The sequence below is a fragment of the Alligator sinensis genome, unplaced genomic scaffold (assembly GCF_000455745.1).
Source record: "Alligator sinensis unplaced genomic scaffold, ASM45574v1 scaffold337_1, whole genome shotgun sequence".
NCBI lineage: Eukaryota > Metazoa > Chordata > Crocodylia > Alligatoridae > Alligator > Alligator sinensis.
The window spans coordinates 2,476,734-2,492,438 of record NW_005841927.1 but is presented as its reverse complement, the minus strand read 5'-3'; the positions used below and the strand labels follow the sequence as shown (position 1 = coordinate 2,492,438).

At 56.0% G+C, this 15,705-nt stretch overlaps 1 protein-coding gene across 2 annotated transcripts in view; it reads right to left on the bottom strand.

The window, feature by feature from the left end:
* The window catches only part of MYCL (MYCL proto-oncogene, bHLH transcription factor), a 34,736-nt gene that overhangs the window by 11,886 nt on the left and 7,145 nt on the right, over positions 1-15,705 (bottom strand). Inside the window, exon 1 of one of the 2 annotated variants that reach the window (XM_006019299.3) lies at positions 7,166-7,184. The exons of the other annotated variant lie outside the window; for it this stretch is intronic. The gene's annotated coding sequence lies outside the window, so the exon portion shown is untranslated. Of the gene's footprint in view, positions 1-7,165; positions 7,185-15,705 lie in introns of those variants that run through there. 2 annotated transcript variants of the gene reach the window in all.

Sequence of the window (15,705 nt, the reverse complement as noted above, 5' to 3'; positions counted from 1 at the left end):
GAGGAGACGTGCAGCCCACTGTCAACTGCAGCCCAGTTTGACCCATAGAAGCATAGAGGAGTCGGGCTGGAACGGATCTCCAGAAGTCATCTAGTCCAACCCCCTGCCTGAGAGAGAATCAGCCCCCTCCAAACCATCCCATCCCATCCAAATCCATCATCCAAACTCTAAGTAAAAATACAGTCAACCCTGATACAGCACAAGACATCACACCTTAACCTGCCACAGGTAGAGCAGGGGGACACCAGCAGCTAGCATCCTGTTCCTGCTCTCGAGAGACCCAAGCCAGAAGGCTACAGAGTTAGGCAAAAACCCTGGCGGTCCGTACCAGTCTGACCATGGAGTAGCAGCCAGATCAGCCCCAATCCCAGCTCAGCTACCAAAGCCTAGCCGGGGTCCCTAGCACTCGGCTCCATCTCTGAGACCTGACACCCCCAACCCAGAATGATTTGCAAATAGCAGGGATCCCAGCAGGTGCCAGGATCTGACCACAGATGCTACCCAGGATGGCCAAGGGATAAGTCAATATTTCAAGCTGCTGACTGATGGGATGGGGTGACCTTCGGGGAAGAGGATCCGTGAAATGCAGCCCCCTCTGAAGTGAAGCGCAGCAATGATAGCGCACAACTGAGAACAGGATGCAGTCACGGTGGGCATACAAGTTCGTGTTAATACTTTATTCTCCCAAAGGTGGGGGAGAATCTACAGGGACAGATCTTTTCAGCGAGGCACGCAGAGGAAGGAATCAGGCATGGCTCCTTGTGGCTGGGAGCTTCCTTCTGATCTGTGTATGGGCAGCTCCAAGCACAATAGGGTCCTGCCCCCCACCTAGAGCTCCTCCACATTACTACCTACAAGTCATTGTACATAGAGCAGTACCAAGGTCTGTCCAATGGTTGGTTTCTTCCCTCCCCTCCTGCTCCACAATACATGAGGACAACGAATATCACACACAACAGTCCGATTTGCACAGGACAACGTGTTTCGCTGACGAGGCTGCACAGGACCTGAATGAGAGGGAGGAGAAGTAGAGCAATCAGATCACAGCCCCCAGAGTCACCCATAAACAGAGCAATGGAAGAAGCCTTGTCGGGAAGGACTGCCCGTGTGCTTGGCGTATGCTCTGAGAAGCTGGGAGGGTTGCTGGCTGAGCGATTGCTGCCTGGGCCCAACAGAAACCCTAACAAGGGGGTAGAGCCAGGCCAGACCCAGCAGGGTTTAAATAGGAGCGACCTAGGAGCCAGGGAACAAGCTAAGGTAAGCTGTTTTCAGGACAGTTTGCAGGTCAGTTTGCCGCCAACCCCTTTGGAGGGGAGAGCCTTTCAGCTTGGTGCGAGGAAGCAGGAAAAAAGGAACCTTTTGGGGCCAACAAGCAATAAGCAAGCCAGCTTCCAGGCGAGTTCGCTAGGGAAGGTGTGCTTGGAAGAAGGGCGGTAAGAGAGAAGAGGCAGATTAAGAGAACCAGGAAGTTGGCTGGAGGACATTGTAATGCCAGAGCCACCGCCACTGCCTTCGCTTGCACCTGCGAAGTGTCTGTCCAGGCAGGACCGCTCACCATCCAGGCTTTCACCCAGGTCCAGGTTGGGCACAGTGGGGACTGCAGCTTGCAGGTTTCTTCCAGGGACGGCCAGGTCGGCGGGTGCCTGCGGTGTGAGCGGTGTCTCCCAGGGAGCAGGCAAGAGCTGCAGGAGGAGGAGTTGAGGCTCTGAAGTATCCTCCACCATGAGGAGTTCATTGATTAGATGTTGGAGGAGACCAGAGACTGTGGAGGAAGGACTGAGAGAGGCAGCACTAGAGAAAGGAGAGAACAGGCATTCCCAGGAGGGTGGGAGCTGGAAGCTTGTGAGCTTGGGAAGCAAGCAGAAATCTGCACCTCCACCTGCAGTGGTTCGTCTGGAGAACAGATGTGCAGCCCTGGCAACGCAGAGAGAGGAGCATGTTCCTGCGGTGGAGGAGGACAGGCCAGGCCTCCCCAAGCTGGGAAGGATCGAGATCAGTGCCACCAAGAAGTGATGGGTGGTGGTGGTTGGAGGGCCGACCTGACCTGTTGTCCAGGTCCGCCCAGATCCAAGATGTCACAGAGGGATTACCAAGACGCATCCAGCCCTCTGTCTACTACCCCATGCTGCTCATCCATTTGGGCACCAATGATACTGCCAGGGGAGACCCTGAGCAGTTCAAAAGTGCCTACTGGGCTCTGGGTGCAAGGGTGAAGGGGTCTGGGGCTCAGGTCATGTTCTCTTCAGTCCTTTCAGTCCAAGGAAAGGGCCTGGGCAGGAGCAGGTGCATCCTGCAGATCAATACTTGGCTGTGTAGGTGGTCTCAGCAGCAGGGCTTTGGCTTCTTTGACCATGGGATGTTGTTCCAGAAAGAAGGATTGCTAGGAAGAGATGGGATCCACATGATGAAGAGAGGGGAAAGTGTATTTACAGACAGGCTCACTAACCTAGTGAAGAGGGCTTCAAGCTAGGTTCACTGGAGGAAGGAGACCAAAGCCCCAAGGTAAGTGGGGAAGTCGGAGACCTGGAGGAAGAGCAAGCAGGAGAGGGAAATAGGGGAGGGGTTCTCATTCTTCCTGAGAAATTGGGTCGATCGGCTAGTTCCCTCCGGTGCCTGTACACGAATGCACGGAGCCTGGGAAACAAGAAGGAAGACTTGGAAGCCCTTGCACAGTCACGGGACTATGACGTGATTGAGACGTGGGGGGAGCTCGCAGGACTGGAGCATTGTCATGGATGGGTACAAACAGTTCAGGAAGGACAGGCTGGGGAGAAGAGGAGGAGGAGGAGGAGTTGCGCTTTACATAAAAGAGCCATATGATTGCTCAGAGCTCCAGTATGAAGCTGGAGACAGGCCTGTTGAGAGTCTCTGGGTTAGGGCCAGAGGGGAGAGCAACAAGGGTGATGTTGTGGTGGGATCTGCTATAGACCACCAGACCGGGAGGAAGCGGTGGATGAGGCTTTCTTCAAACAGCCAGCAGAAGTTTCCCAATCACAAGCCCTGGTTCTCACGGGGGACTTCAAATCACCCCAACATCTGCTGGGAGGGCAATACAGCAGTAAATCCAGGGATTTTTTTGGAGAGTGTTGGGGACAACTTCCTAGTGCAAGTGTTGGAGAGGCCAACTAGGGCTGTGCTCTTCTTGCCCTGCTGCTCACAAACAGGGAAGAATTGGTGGAGAATGTAGTAGTGACTGGCAACTTGGGCAGCAGTGACCACAAGATGATTGAGTTCAGGATCCTGAGGAAAGGCAGGATGGAGAGTAAGGACCCTGGACTTCAGAAAAGCAGACTTTGACTCACTGAGGGAGCACATGGGCAGGATCCCCTGGGAAGCCGCTCTGATGGGGAGAAGAGTTTTCTTATTAGGAGGGTAGTAAAGCACTGGAACAGGTTAAGCAGAGCAGTGGTGCAGTCTCCATCCTTGGAGGTTTTCAAAACCAGGACTAACAAAGCCTTGGCTGGGATGATGTAGTTGGGGCTGATCCTGCTCTGAGCAGGGGGATGGATTGGATGTGACCTCCTGGGGTCCCTTCAACCCTCATTTTCTATGATTCTGTGATCACACCCAGGCTTAATTCCCACGCAGACCGTTAACTTGGGAGAAATAAACCCACCAGTGGGATCTGATGCTAAGGCCAGACTGCACATTTCAAGGGAACTCAGGCAATTGCCGTAAAGAGAAGCAACTCACAAGCAATGCATTTCTTACAACTAACATAGAAACCGACCCCTGACCGAGAGCTCTCTCTACACGGAGGCAGAGCCACGTGAAGGCGTGAGGATTTCCATCTGCCTCCTGGTGAGGACTTGAAGGCCCCTTTCCCCTCCACGCAAGCACCCGGAGGCCTGAAGTTGAATTTAAATACTGGCAAATGCATCTGAAACAGGCAGGGGCTGCTTCTGGGTCAGTAAGAAGTGGCAGGTGGAGACGCTGTGACCATCAGCAGATTGGCCGATCATTGCCCACGTCATGTGCAGAGATGCATCTAGCATTTGTTTCTTTAAAGCCATAAAAACCAGCCAGCTGGAACAGACCGTTTGCCTGGTATTTCATCCAGACGATTCAAAAGGGCTGCCCTGGAGCCCACACATCATCAAGAGACGCTACAACTTTCCCCCCTGCCCCGAGCCCTCCCTGCCAGGTTGTGCTTTTACAATCCAACTTGTCCATCATTTGAAAATTGTCCCCCTGGAGCTAGGAAAGACCCAAGCAAAGGAAGCCACTAACCGACTGCTGTAAAATTGACAGCATCTCAAGTGTCCTCAAACGCACAAATAACCTGGTGAGAGAGAGGGCTGCTTGCAGTTGCTCTCCTGGAGGATCGTGGTGAATCCCAGGGACAAGAGATGCCACATGATTCATTCAGGAGCGCACACTTCCATAGCCGCTAAGCGGTGAGGTCTGAGCCCTGCTACCCGCGGTGTCTGTACCACCAAAGGGACAGCCTTTCTCCCCGCCAGCTGGACATGCAGTTTACAGCCCCTCACTTTCATGGCCTATAAAACCCACTCAGACTAAGAGGAAGGATGGGAAGGGATTTATTCACTACATCCTGCTTCTCTTCCTGCCCCCTGCTGCCAGGTTCCCTCCCCAGGCTAGCTCTGGTCCACTAGAGAACAAGCTTCTCAGCAGCCTGACCAAGGCAGATGAACCTCCTCCAGATCCACTCAGGAATCAGTATTTTGGGGCAACGACCACCTGGTTGTTTGGCTACGTACAGCACCTAGCACTTGGCAGCTGGACCATCTAGTGGATTTGGGTGTTACTGCAAAAGCAAAAGTTTTGCCTTTCCAGTGCTCTCAGTATGGTCTCATTCACTGAGCCTCAATCCTCAGCCCCATCTGGAGCCATTATCCCTCTTTGCAGATGGGGAAACTGAGGCACAGTGCTATTACAGGCTCCACCAAAATGACAGGCCTCTTCAGGGCAGATTGAACGCTGCACACAGGACTTGCCAATGGGCGTTTGAATCATTCTTCACACACCCCTCCCCACAGTCCCTTTCCTTCTTGCTCCTTGAACGCACAAAGAAAACCTATTGAGCCCAAAGCAATTTCCACTACGGGCAAGTATTGCAGACACTTGTGCAAAGAACCATTCCCGCTGGGGCATTCCCCACTGCTGCCAAAGGCCTGGGTTAATGGCAGGATGGAGAATTCGAGCTATGCGCTCAGGAGATAAAAAGCTACTGTCACGCAAGGGACAGGACACTTCGTCACCTACCCTGGCTGAAAGGGTATCCCAAGCCAAAGACGTCGATGGCCTCACTGCACAAAAGCATGGTGCACCTGTATGCTAACGATCCATGCTGCATTCCAGAAATACGTCTGTAGGTGCGCTATAAATACCAAGACAGATGATGCAGGGATCTGCAGTTACAACCCGGAGTGACAGCCAGAGGCTGATAAGGAGCAAGAATCCCACCTGCATGCTTGTCTAGTCCAGCTGCTTGACTGTAAAGACATGTGGGAACTTGCACTTCTTCAAAACCCCAGGCCAGAGCCCTGGCACCCCTGTTGTTCAGACAAGCGAGAGGCAGCTCTGAAGCCACTGGCATCCTTCCCGAGCCCAGCTGGGCATGTCCGCCATGCAAGCAGGGCCGGATTAATGCACAAGCAAACTAGACACATGCCTAGTGCCCTAAATGAAGGGACCCAGTTGTGCTTATTTTACATATAATTATTGAGTGAAAAAAAAAGTAATATAAAAATGTCATCTTCAGCTGGAGGCCCATGAGTTTGTTTGCCTAGGGCCCTCTAAAGGGTTTATCCGGCCCTGCAAGCAAGGGACAAGAAAGAGAGTGAAGCTTAACAAACAGCCAACAAACCTGTCTTGCAGGGGCTGCCCGGGGTGTCTGCCTTGCTCACGAGGCAATTTTAAATCCATGCTAGGTGGAATGAAATCAAATCCCCGCCATCTTCCCCAGTACATCTGCAAATGGACCAAAGGCTTAAACTCCATGGACAAGTCAGGGGGTGGAAAATCCTGCGGATGGATCTCAGCATAAACCATAGGAACACGGGCTGTGCCTTTGGGTCCAGTTCTTGATGCCCCCCCCCGCCCTACCACCACCATGGGCATGGCTGCTGTCTCATCCTAAACAGATCCCAGAGGACTTTGCAACCCAGATGCTGCACCCCTGAAATGTGGCCACCTCTGGGTTGGAAGCTGGATGCTAGCCAGAGGGCTGTAGGAACTATCATAACTGCTCCTGTGTGCCCAGCGTAGAAGGGTGCAACAGCATTCATGAGGCCACTTGGTGCATCTGAGCTAGCCCTACCATGGGGACAGGTGCTCCCAGCCCATGCAGGCTGTTAATGGTGCTTATTCCTTACAGTACCTTGGAGCCCAGGTGGGCAGCAGTGAGATCCCATGTCTAGGAAGCTCCTGCCACAGTATAAGAAGTCATGGACAGTCTAGACACCTGATACAGGATGGGACAACCCCAGGTAGGTCTTCAACCCCGACTCCCAGCCTGCCTCCCATCTCCCACTCCCCATTCCCAAGTGAGGAGCAGCCTCTCTCCGAAGCACAGGACCCTGCAGCGCACGCCGTAGGCTATGGACATGGGCTCTCAGGAACTCCAGACCATCCCTGCCCTGCTTAGAGCCAGGCTTCCCCCCAGACCTGCCCCTCCAGCCCCTCGGTGCCTGCTCTAAGGACTCCACAGGCCCCCCACAACTTGGTTGCACCTGTGAGACCAACCCAGGCTGTGCAGGTCAAGCCAACTGCTGAGGCAGCTGCAGGCACCAGCATTGCCTCTTTAGCCATCGTTGGCTGTCAAGGGCCAAAGAAGCTGCAAGTACTTCTAAACCAAGCCCACCCAGTGGGCACCTGGTATATCTACACAGCTGCATTCATCAAGACATCATCTCTGACCCCCACAGCTGGCCAGCGTACCCCCGCCCCTGCAGAGGCACTTCTACCAGCACTTGGCTGGGGAGCGTCATGGGCCTGGGGGTGGGACAGGAGCGCTGCAGGGACCGGCCTTGTCCATGCTGGGTCTGCTTTGCCAGGACAGGTGGTTTCCCCCCGAAGTGGCTGCAGTCAGGGAGAGATGGGTCTGAACAGACATCAGGGACTGGCAGCGAACCGTAACTGAGACGCTTGGCCGCTAGAGGGGGATCCAAGGCAAGAAGCCGGCGTACTTGCCAATGCTGACCTCTAGCAAGAAATCCAAACTTGCCCCAAATGTGCAAGTGTGGCCTTCAGACGCCTGAGGAAATGGGTATTTGGAGATCACATCATCAGCTTCAAACCCAAGCTCATGGTTTATCACGCAGTCGTGATCCCCACCTTCCTGCACGGAGCTGAGTCACGGACAACATACAGGAGACACTTCAGTCATTGGAGAGCACTATTAACACCTCTCGCAGAAGATCCTTCAAATGCAGTGGGAAGACGGATGCACCAACATTAGCCTCCTCTCGGAAGCAAACACCACAAGCATCGAGGCGATGATCATCCAACATTAACTTCGCTGGGCTGCCCACGTCATCCGGATGTCTGACTCCCAAAAAAAGTCTTATTCTCCCAGTTCAGTCGAGGCGTATGCTTAAGAGTGGGGCAGAGAAAGCACTTCAAGGACATCCTCGAGGCCAACTTGAAAAAATGCGACATAGGCATCAATTCATGGGAGACGTTTGCCCAGGACAGCCCCAAATGGAGGAAGAGTCTGCTGCAGGGATCTCAGTACTCTCATGACGACAACGGGAGACAGAAAAGAGCAAGCAGCAGAAACAGTGTCTCATGGGCTGAATGAAGAATCTGGAGCTACCCATCCCAGATGGACCTCGTTAGCCGTCTTTGGGCCCACAAATGAGACAATCATGAAGACAATCATCCTCAACTGCGAGGGATTGCCAAAGAAGAGGGCGATACAGGCCAAGAAGCCCAAGAGCATGGGTACCCTCAGGCCAGCCCAGCCAGTGGGCACCGGACCCTGCTCCCAGGAGAGTGCCTCTCGCTCCTGATGGCTGGAGCAGCTGCCCTGTCTCGTCCCAGTGGTACCCAGGCCAGACCAGCCCGGACGTGCCCATGCCAAGCCAAGCCTTCCCTCTGCCCAGTGCAACCCCCTCCCCTCCATGTCTGGAAGCTGAAGGAGCAATTGGCCTTTCAGTGTGACATTATCCTAGGCACGGTGATATCATCACTACTCCCGCCTTGAAGCAGGGGCATGCTCCAGTGGTCTGCGGAGGCTGCGGCATTGGCTGCATTAACCTGTGACCTTTCCCCAAGGGCCCGGGAAGCAGGAGCTGCTGCCTGTCTTACCTGGCACCAAGCCTGGCTCCCAGGACCCAGCTCCCAGTGGGAGCAGGCCACCTGCCTTGGCATCCCTGTAAATGTCTGCACCGGGGTAGGAAGCCGACTGCGAGCTCCCCCAGGGAACGGGAACTCTGAGGCCTCCTCGGAGAGGCTCTAGGCACATGCCAATGCGCAGGCTGGAGATAGCAAGCCTCTTGGTATCTGCCCAGGGCTGCTTTCAGGCAGCTATGCTCCACCTGGGTAGGGTGGGGTACACAGGGCAGGTGTGCTGGGCGCTCCCTGGCATGGGCTGCTGGCAGTGTGGATGCTCCCACTGGCTCTGCTTGCCCTGGCATTCAAGGCCAGGAGGAGGCAGGGACTCTGGGGCTGGGGCCAAGTCCCCCCAGGGGCCCATTACCTCTCCTCCCCTTGCTGGTGTTTACTGAGTTCCCCAGATGGGAAAACAGCTGCTTAGCCCCAGTCTCTAAATCTCCCCTGCAGTCTCCCTGGAGGGATCATTTCCCTCTCACCCACTCACTCCTGATTCACTGCAGCCTTCGTGTTATCTGCCTCCTCCTGGAGAAGTCTCTGCACCTTGCCTAAGAGCTGGGGATAAACACATGTGTTAGTGACCTAATCAGGACCATTAGCTTTGCACCAAAGCTGTTAATTGCCTTTGCAGGAGGAAGAATCCCACTAGCTCTCCCGCGGTGAGGGGGGGGACAATCCAGCAGCCCTGAGGTTTGGCCCCGGGCTTCCATGGGAACTGGAGCTGGCCCTGCTCTTGCCAGCACCAGTCAGGTGGGATTGGAGGAGCCTGGGATTGGGCATTTGATGCAGGGAGCAGCGGGGCTTCGGGACATGGTGAGCCCCAGAGATGGTGACTGGGGGGAGTGATTCTTCCCCTCTATTCAGCACTGGGGAGGCCACATCTGGAGTCCTGTGTCCAGTTTTGGGCCCTCCACTGCAGAAAGGACATGGACAAGTTGGAGAGAGTCCAGCAGAGGGGAACAAAATGGTTCAGGGACTGAGGCTGAGGGAACTGGGTTTATTAAGTCTGCAGAAGAGAAGGCTGAGAGGGGATTTAACAGCAGCCTTCATCTCCATGCAGGGGGTTCAAAGAGGATGGAGCTGGGCTGTTCTCAGCAGTGGCAGATGACAGGACAAGGAGCAATGGGCTCAAGTTGCAGCAAAGGACGTTGAGGTCAGATATCAGGAAAAACCTCTCATGCAGAGGGTAGTAAAGCACTGGAGCAGGCTACCCGGAGAGGTGGTGGACTCTCCATCCTTGGAGGTGTTTAAGCCCCAGCTAGACAAATCCTTGGCTGGGATGATGTAGCTGGGGCTGGTCCTGCTTTGAGCAGGGGTTGGACTAGATGTGACCCCCCAGGGTCCCTTCGACCCTCATTTCTATCATTCCAAATCCCCGGCCCCCCTGCCCCGTGACTTCATCCCCGATCCCCCCGATGGCCAGCAGGGGGCGCCCCCCTCTGCGCATTGCCCCCATGACTTCAGCTTCCCAAACCCTGGCTTCACCCCAACCCTGGCTTCACCCCAACTCCACCCCTGCTAGTCCCTGGGGCAGGGAGGCTTGCCAGGGGCTTCCCAATAACGGGTGTGTGTCTGCTCCTACCCGGCAGCAAGCAGCGGCTAACTGGGGCCAACTGGAGCCCGTTTCATTCAGGGACACACTGCTGCAGGGTGGCACTTGTGGAGGGCTGCAGACATGGGCATTGAGCCCCTGCCCCTTGAGACAACAGGGAGAGAAGCAGCCACAGCGGGGCACGTTGCATGCTATCTTCACTACTGCAAACTGGGTCTTGCCAAGGAGCCGTTTGGGAGCTGCTGGCCTGGTGGGACCCCAGTGCACAGGCATGGTGCTGGACAGGGAAGAGAGATGGTGGCAGAGCAAGGAAGCAAGGCCTGGGGGCTCCTGCTCAGTGCTGGTGTCAGCAGTGGACATGGAGACCCTAAGCCCAGAGGCAACCTGGGGTGGAACACCCTGTTCCTCCCTGCAGGGCCATTCAGGACCCCCCGCCCCAGCACAGGGCACATCCATCCCTGATCGGATGTCCAGAGCGGATGGGGTTTGGGTTTCCTGCTCAGAGCCCAAGCCCCCATCCACCCCAGTGTCACCAAGTTCTGCCTCTCCACCCACTCTGCCCCCATCACAGCTCCTCACTGGAGCCACTTCTCCCTCCCGCCTGGTGGGCACGGGGGCAGACTCGTTGCAGGGCTGGTAAAGACACCCCCAGCTGCTTGGTCTGGACTGGTCTTTCCCAGCTGCCCACAGGAGGGGGGCAGGTGGCATTAAGCCCCCCTGAATGCAATGCCTCCCTGGCAAAGGGAGCACCACTGATGTCTCAAGTGGAGCTGGGCAGCTTGCTCCCACGCAGCCCTGGCTGGCAGGCTCATCCCCTTCCAGACCTTGCCCTTGGTCGGCTCCAACCCAGCTCCGAGGGCCAGGAGGAGAAAGGGGTGGGTGGGACAGCATGCAGGCAGGTGGCTGAGCTGGCACTGGCCTCCACATCCCTCGGGGCAATGCAGCTGCATGTGTCAGAACAGCCAAGGACTCAAGAGAGCCCCTGCAGAGCTAGGGCAAAGAGGCGGAGGCAGGGGGTGGAGTGATACAGAGCCCAGGACTGGATGTGGTGATGTGACCGTGGCCAGACTTGGCTGCCTTCACAGCAGTTTCGCAGCACCTTGGCCCCTCGTAGGCTGGTGACTGTGCTGCTTACCCCACCACGCAGATGGCCCTGCTGGCTACCAGCAGGGCTGGACGGGCCCCAAGCCTGACCCCTCTCCAGGACTGGGCTGGGGCCAGCCAGGGGTGCTGCAGCCCACGCCTGCAGCTGCATTGAGAGGCTGCTGCCCGGAGCAGAGCTCTGCTCCCAGACACAGAGCCCTGCGTCCTGGGACATAGCAGGACCTAGAGGTGGAGGTCCAGGGACTCAAGAGGACATAGTCAAACACGTCCCCTCCCATTACTTCCTCGTCCATAAAGGCAGCAGTGACCCCACACACCTGGAGGTTTGCGGTGAGTAGGCAGGGCAGGACTTAGCCCCTGCACAAGGCTATTGCATGGAGTGGGGAAGCCCTGGGCTAAGGCAGCCTACAAGAGACACTGTCCATCCCATGGCTTTCCTGGGCCTTTGCTCAGTCCCCCACAGTGCTGCAGCCACCGGGAAGGCAGACGTGCTCCTGGTAGGACCTGTGGGCACTAGCGAATACCCTGGGCTGTCCCTGGCACCTGTTTCATGGCTCCAAGACAGTCAGGTGGGTGAGAAACTGGCTGCAGGACAGGACCCAGAGAGTCAATAGTGAACAGATTGGTGTCATCCTGGGGAGAAGTGGGCAGCGGTGTCCCACAGGGGTCGGTGCTCAGTCCAGTACTTTTCAACATCTTTATTAACAATTTGGATGCGGGGGTGAAGAGCTCACTGGCCAAATTCACAGACGACACCAAGTTACAGGGGAGTGTGGTTACGCTTGAATATAGGCTACAGTTACAGGTGGATCTAGACAGGTCCAAGATGGGCAGATCGAAACCTGATGAAGTTCAACAGTGAGAAATGTAAAGTCTCCACCTCGGGATGAGCAACCCCCAACACATGTACAGGCTTGGTGGCGCCAAACTGACTAGCACCATGAATGAAAGGGATCTGGGGGTAATAATAGACCACAGTATGCATGTGAGCCAACGGGGCGATGCTGTAGCCAGCAGGGCAAATAATACTCTGGCATGCATCAATCGATGCCTCTCCAGCAAAGCCAAGGAGGCGATTCTTCCTCACTACTTGGCACTGGTGAGACCACAGCTGGAGGACCGCGTCCAGTTCTGGGCACCACACTTTAACAAGGACATGGACAAGCTTGAGAGAGTCCAAAGAAAAGCCACCTGTATGATCCGAGTCTTACACAGCAAGACATATGAGGACAGGCTGAGAGATCTGGGACTCTTCAGCTTGAGGAGAAGGCTGAGAGGGGACCTGGTAGCATCTCACTGCTACACTAGGGGAGTGCATCAAGGGCTCAGCGAGCAACTGTTCACTAGGGCACCCGAGGGGAAAACCAGGAGTAATGGCCACAAACTCCTGGAAGATCAACTCAGGCTTAACACTAGGAAGTACTTCTTCACAGCCAGGGTGTCCAGACTGGAATAAGCTCCCTCCAGAGATGCTGCAATCGCTTACTTTGGAAATCTTCAAGAGGAGACTTGCCCCTTTGGCAGCACAAGGCAAGCCAGGGGTAGAGCCAAGAAAGGATCTTGGAATCCAGGCTCCCACAGGTTACTGAGCCCTCCCACCCCACGGAGCTCCTCTCTGGGGTTGGCTGCCATCGGTCAGGACACACCATGCTAGATGTGCGATTGGCCATGCCCAGAGTCTAAAAATGACCAGATTCTGCTTGTCCTGCCCATTGGCAAAGCCTGGTTGACTCAGGGTAACCTCCTGGGACAAGTTGTTCCCTCCTCAGTGGCCTTGCTCAGTCCCACACAGCCATCTCCCAGGGCAGGTCACAAAGTGGGGCCCCTGCAGCCAAAGAACAGAGCCACGCTGGCCCGGGGGAAGGAGGAGGGAGGAAAAGCAGTGGCGGGCTCCAGCCTGCACCTCCAGCTCTGCCTACAGCCCGGCATGCTTTCCTAGGCTAGCTCCAGTCGCCTGGCTCCTGCAATACAGCCGCTCTGGACATGGTACATGCACCCCCCTGCATAACCCTGCTGCAATTCACTGAAGCCTTCAGTAGCCCCAGCAGTTGCCTCTGGGCAGGGGCAGGATGAGGGGGTCAGCTCTGAAGGCAACAGGAGGAGCCCATCAAATTCCCTCCCCTGGCAGCTTGTCACCCTCGGGGTGGCCCACAACATGGATACCCAAGCCCAGAGCTATAACTATTATGCAGCTTCGCAAACTCCCCAGTGCCCTTTGGATCCTGCTGACAGCACGGATGGACTTTGAAGCCCCAGCTTGACATGACTCTCCCAGTGCTGCCATCTCTTCCTTCCTCAACACCCCGCCCCTCCTCCCTAGGCCATTCGCCCCCCTGCCCTGAGCCCCAGTTGCTCCTCGCTCCCCTTCCCTGCCGCACAGAGGAGCTCTGTGTGCTGTCCCTCTCCGGCCTGACATCAGAGAAGCTATTTTGGGCTTATGCTCTGGGCTTCAGGGCTCTGTTAGCAACCAATTGCAAAACCAGCTCTGAAAGGCAGGCAGAGGTGACCAAACAGCCTCTAGACCCCCCAGAGCCATGAGCTCTGGCCACAAGCCAGTGTCATTACCAGTGCACTTCCATCCTGGCCTGCAGCTGGACTCCTGAGCTGATCCCTCAACTGTAGGAAGGTTCAGGGCCAGGCTTAGAGGAGGTTTCCCATGCGCAGCCCTGCCAAGAGTGGCTTTGCTGCTGTGTCCCAACGTAGCTCCAAAGAGCCACATCTGGGGCCCTTGAGTGAAGTCCTGGGCTCGCAGCAGGATTCCCACGGGGTCGGATCCCATGATCATGAAACTGAAGTGGATGCACCAGGTCGAGACCCATGTCACCCCTTCCCCAGACATCTCCACTAGCTGTTGCCACTTGCCCAGCCGCATTGGTGGACAATGCCCAATACAGGGGAGATCCGGGAACACGCAAGGGCTGTGGGGAATGGGCACCTCTCTCCAGAGCACACTGATTTAGTGCCTACAGTAGCTGTTACAGTGCCATCCAGCCTACATGCAGGGTCCTGATGACTGTGATATCAGAGCATCTCATAGGCATTAAGAACCGAGGTACTGGGAGGCAGGGAAGTCACCTTAACTCCTTGCTACAGGTGGGGAAACTGAGGCATGGGGGGTGTGAAGAGACGTGCCCAGGCTCACACCAGGAGCCAGTGGCAGAGCCAGGAGCTGAAATCAGCTCTCCTTATCTGCATGCTGGGGTTATAACAGCCATATCCTGGGGTCAGCTGCTGCTTCCAGTCCTGGTGCAGAGAGCAGGGCTGGATGGACTGTCCCCTCCCTACATCTGCCCTGGGAATGGCCAGGCCAATGGCACAGGAGGACATGCCAGGCGCCAGCAGGGAGCAGGGTGGGTGACCCGAGCTTTGGGTGGCTGGAGGACACCTTCTCCCAGACAGGCCCACTCTGTGGAGCAGGGTGAAGTTGTAAGTGAGGGGTCACTGACTGCTTGGGAAGGGAGATCACTGACCTCCACGAGGGAAGCCAGAGCAAACACAGCGCTGCAGTCGCACAGCCCAGGACGAGTGCTGGGAAGGCGGGAGGCCTTGCCCCGTTACCGCTCCTACGCTCTTCCATGCCGATACAGGGCACAACTCCAAGCACTTCCCATAACCGATGGGCAGGGACAGCAGCTGTTGCCAGCACCCTCTCTTCCCTCTTTATAGTTCCCTTCTTCCCCCTCCATCCCTTCACCACATTGCCACGGGCCCATTCACTCCCCAAAGCTTCCCATGCCCCATCTCTCCGTACAGCAAACTCACAACCACAGAACGGCTACGAGCCCCCAAGACTTGAGCCAGCAGAAGGGAACAAGCTCCTGTCCCCACGTGGTTTCAGGTCATTTACCTAGTTCACTTGGAAAACTGGCCTGCATGGATCTGCCCAAGTGTCCCGTGCAGATATGCCCCAACTCACAACCCAGCCAGGGGCTAAATGCAGGCTGCGCGGTTGATGCAGCCTTCAGGGCTCACATCCGAGGCCACCCCCGGACACGATGCTCTGTAGGAAACCCAGCCAAGGTCCCTCAGCTCATCTCCCCAGGCCTCAGATGGTGACAGAGCGAGGAGCCAGGCTAGCTCTGACCCATGAGCCAGGAAGTGGCACATGCCCTTGGCACACTTGATGCCAACTGGACTGGTTCCTGCTGGAATGCAGTACCCACCCAGAGCCCCGGCCAGCTCCTGCTGACATCAGGGGAGACAATCCTTGACTACAAGGAGTCAGAGCAGCCTGAAAGGATGAAATCTGGGGGTGGAAGTTGCTATAGGAACTGGCACTAAATAGCAACAGAGTCAAAACAAAATAAACCCAAAGATCTGTCCAGGAGAAGAAGTAAGAACATTGCAGGGTGTTAGGAAAGGATGGGATGGAAATACAGAAGAGGCCTCAGCTACATGGAGCATCACAGGGGGCACGGGAGGGAAGAGCCAAGTGGCACAGCTTCCAGCCATGTCTGAGTGGGCCACCCCATGGGAGTCAGGGAGCAAGCGGGCAAAAACCAGACCCTGGATGGAGGGAGAGGGGCCAGAGAAGCAAAAGGGAAATGACCTCCTTGTTAAGAAAGCCCCAGGGCTGGGTTTCAATCCAGCAGAGGCAGATCAGGAGTAACCTCACTGCCATCAGCAGGGTTACCTGGGCATTAGGAGCCCAATCCAAAGCCCAGAGAAGGCGGTTGCAAAGCTCTATTTCAGCTGGGATCAGGCCCTATCTGAGAGGTGAATCAGGCCCCTGGGGTTGCATCTCACCCTCC